Here is a 4,103-nt window from a genome sequence, read left to right on the forward strand (position 1 = left end):
GTTTCCTAAAAGTATTCTATAGTAAATAATAATCATATTTTCCACCTTATCTAATCATAAAATATGGGAATTACTGTTTATATATTCTCATAATATTCTAATAAGCATGTTTATCATTAAGAACCACGAAATTTATAATTCAATTTAATAATAAATTTCTTTAATTAGTATTTCATTGTAAAAGAACAAATTACGTATTAACTATAATAATAATTACAACTTTTATTTCAATTTGCTTATCATTACACTTCAAGCATTTATTTGTATTGCTGTATCATGGGAATGATAATATTTTTGATTAAAGTTGCTTAGGTCCCAAAGAATCGCCTACATTTATGTTTTTCTACTTCTCTCTCAATTTAAAAAAAGTTTCGTTGCCAATAAAAATTCAATATCTTTTGCTTACTAAAATAATTTTAAAATAGGTGAAGGAATTAAGAATTTAACTTTCAAGGAATAAAGGCAAAACACATCCAATACAAGACTTTAATTGTTTGCAAAAAAACAACAAAAATATTCCTGGAAGGTGCACTTTCTGTAATCCAAAAACAAATCAACTGATGAGTTTAGTCATTTTTCTTATCACTTGCCACACTATCAATCATGTTAGATGAGACGAATGTGACATAATCAGATGGTAGAATGTGCAATTAATTTTGTTAAACATCAATTTATTACAATTTTCCATGTGTACAATAGATATAAGAAAAAAAAAACAGTGAGATTATATAATGTACAAGCAACGTTGCCTAAATCTTATCTCTAACAGGTTCATTTTATTTTCCACAAAAATTTTCATTCCTAAAGATAAAAGATTCGCTTTGTCGGTGTTTCTTTTTATAACTGAAAATATTTCTTAATATGTTTAGTCCAGAAGATGCAGCATTTTGTAGCTCTTGTCACGAGTTTTTGTAGAACTCTTGATCACATTATTTAGAAAATTGGTTTGCACTCTCCTCGGGAGTTCAGGCGGTACCCAGGCTCACATACCTTCGGAGACTTGATGACGTTACTAGGTTTCACTTTCTGCGAAGGAAGATAGCCAAAAATTGATAAGAATATCTTTTGTTGCAGACATGAAAATGGATTCTATTTAAGAAAATCGTTAATTCCTACCATTTGAGTTTTGTTTTCTGGAACAGAAAATGCCGTTGTTGGGGCAAAACCAAACGCAACAGGGGCTGGGGCAGGATCACTAGTCTTCTTTGAAGTATCCACATCCATGGTAATTTAACGCACTTGAAAACTTTTTGAACACTTCTTGGACAATTCACACGATCAACTGTATGGTGTCCGTGGGCAAACGCTTTATTTTATTGTTACCCCTTATCAATCCACCTTTAAACAATCATTCCGCGATAATGGCTGTCTTTGATAAGGAGACTGGTTTCAAACTATGTTGTGCCAAGCCTATAAGATTTTTTTCCGTTGTGTCGGTAGTCTTTCCTATTTCCGGCTTATAATGGATAAAAGGTTTTATGCAGAATACCAGCAAATACTTTTGGAATGAACAGTGCTTTCCCAAGAATCGTCGATAAGGAAATCAAAACAGAACGAGCCTCATTCTCAAACTTTATCATACCCAAACGGGTGAGGTAACATGAAAAGTGAATTTGCAGACTTATTTACGTACATTAGCAAATGGGCATTTATTCAAGACGTCATATAAGAACAATTTAGACAAAATATTTGAGCACTTCAGTAGTTCTGTTTTTAGAAAATTGGTCGGCATTTGCCAAATGAATCAAGACGATGGCCGGGAGGACACACTGTCGGAGCCTTTATCACATTAAACATTTTGGGAATCTACAAGAAAATAATTTTAGTGAAATTAGTAAATGTCTGCAAACCAAACTTTCCACTCAATTACATGAACTTTCACACAAGGCGGCTCTATCACTTCCTGTCTGGTCTCCAAAGAGCTTACAGCTTTCTCTTGGGTGCTCTTGGAGCTTTTTTGATTGTTAATAGAATCCACAGTGATGCTTTTTGATGCCATTCTTTGAAGGAACTCACAAGTCTCGATGTGAATATGACGATGACAGAGCTTAAACTGGCTAAAAGCCAATGTGTTGCAAAATATTGTCACTTCTTATCACAAAGTCTTGGCGAACATTGGATCTACCTCACGACTCACCGTTGCTCACCGTGGAAAAATCCGAATGCAACATATTGATTTTTATTTATTGTCTCAGAAGTGGTGACCAATTTATCTCCAGATAATGGAATAAGGAAGTCAGAATAGCTTTAAATTGACTAATTTTCCACGAAACATCAATACTACAATTCGATTTATAGCAAACAAATCAATTTTATTATTGACTAGTGACTTCATAAGTCTTGTCAATTTTCTTAAAAGGTTGATGGAAAATTAGGAAATCAACTATTTTTTATTGTTTAACTAAGGACTAACTATTTAAGGAAAAAACCTTGAATTTAAGAAACGGTTTGAGAAATTCTCTTTCAATATTCAAATTTATCTGCACGAAGGGTATCACAGTTTACACCTGTAAATCAATAAATATTATAAAAATTTTCTCATTATTTTGATAAGAAAATCTTCTTAGCCCTTTGAGGGTGGTTAAAGAAATAAAGAGTACAAGATCTACACAAATTTACTATTTCAGAGTTATATTGGCACAATGCAATCCACAAATTTGTTTTGAACAAATTACGTTATAAAAAGGTGAACTATAGGATAATTGCGGGCAAATATAGTCATTCGAGGAGAGATGGAACACCTTTTTTATATTGAATATTGCGGATACGTTTTGAATGCGAGACAAAGACGAATCTCACTGGTTTATCATTTGAAGACTCTAAATTTAAGCAATCAATATTAGAAATGCCTAGATGAAAATAGTCACTTCGCAAAAGAGGATTTAAAAAAAGTTGCATTTTGAGGCACTCAAAAAAAGTGAGGGTGAGATGGAACACCCCTAATATTTTAGCAAAATATTTATAGTTTATTTTATTAATTTAGAATAGGAGGGAAGTGATTTTAGACATGAACACTATTTCATTGAATTTATTGAAGTTTATTTTATTTTTTCAGTATAAATGATTTATTTTGTGGAATATGTGGCTCATATATTTCGATGGCAGTTTCGCTGAGTGTATCAAGTCAGTCTTAGCAGAAATTTAGAAAAAATAATTTCTAAGATTTACTTGAAAAGATTTTGAAGAACATTGACCAAAATTAACACCGGAAGTGTTGCCAAAACTATTAAGTTCCATCTCTCCTCAACCCCCAAATACACGTATTCTTATGGCGAAATAAAAATTTTTGGCCATTTTTCAGACATCCAAAAAATTCAATTTGAATTTTCTCGCACAATTTTAAAGGTAAAAAGCTGTAACTTGGGGGTTTTCATTAGAATGTTGAAGGTCACAAATAGACCAAATGAGGTGGAGATCGTGCATAGGGTGTAGGCAGGAGGCGAAGTGGTTCATCTCTCCCACTGTTCCAACTCTCCTCGAATGACTATACATATAAAAATTGGTAATTTGACTTGATTTTCCTCATTTGTACAAAACAGCATTTGTACTGCCATTTGTACATTGTCCGTAAATATTATACTAAATTATGTAGGAATAAATGGTAGAGTGACATTTCTATTAACATATTTTATTTTTAATTTCTAGATAAAAATCTAGATTAACTCTAAATTTTCAAAATCTAGATCTAGAAGATTTTGAAAATATTTCAAAATTTTATTTAATAAAAAAAACATAATTTTTACAACCTGTAGGGGAATTCTGTAACGTTATGACAATGTCATATGACAAATTTTCGTGGTAAATTCGAGAACATTACAACATTAAATCCCAGTGAGCATTGAATGGTTGTTGCAAATACCTGTAACTGATATGAATTTTATTTTCGATTAATTTTTTCCGAATTTACCACATAAAATTTTTAAATCTGTCATATGATATTGTCATATCGTTAGAGAATTTCCCTCCTGGACTGTGATGATCAATTTGTTGGTGAACAATAATCCTAAGTCCCGAGTCTAATAATCTACGAATCTAAGAATCGTTTATACCGTAGTTGTTGGTGTCTTTGGTCTCTGAGGTCAAATTTACCCTGCAGCTGTCCG

General features: G+C 32.0%; 1 long non-coding RNA gene across 1 annotated transcript; it reads right to left on the bottom strand.

The window, feature by feature from the left end:
- Nucleotides 1-653: 653 nt before the first annotated feature.
- LOC129807926 (uncharacterized) lies at nucleotides 654-2,114 on the bottom strand. Its single transcript, XR_008752338.1, has 3 exons — nucleotides 1,871-2,114; nucleotides 1,117-1,806; nucleotides 654-1,026 (listed from the first exon to the last, which is right to left on the bottom strand). It is a non-coding gene; the product is annotated as an uncharacterized LOC129807926 (long non-coding RNA).
- Nucleotides 2,115-4,103: the final 1,989 nt, after the last annotated feature.

Source organism: Phlebotomus papatasi, chromosome 3 (genome assembly GCF_024763615.1).
Source record: "Phlebotomus papatasi isolate M1 chromosome 3, Ppap_2.1, whole genome shotgun sequence".
NCBI lineage: Eukaryota > Metazoa > Arthropoda > Insecta > Diptera > Psychodidae > Phlebotomus > Phlebotomus papatasi.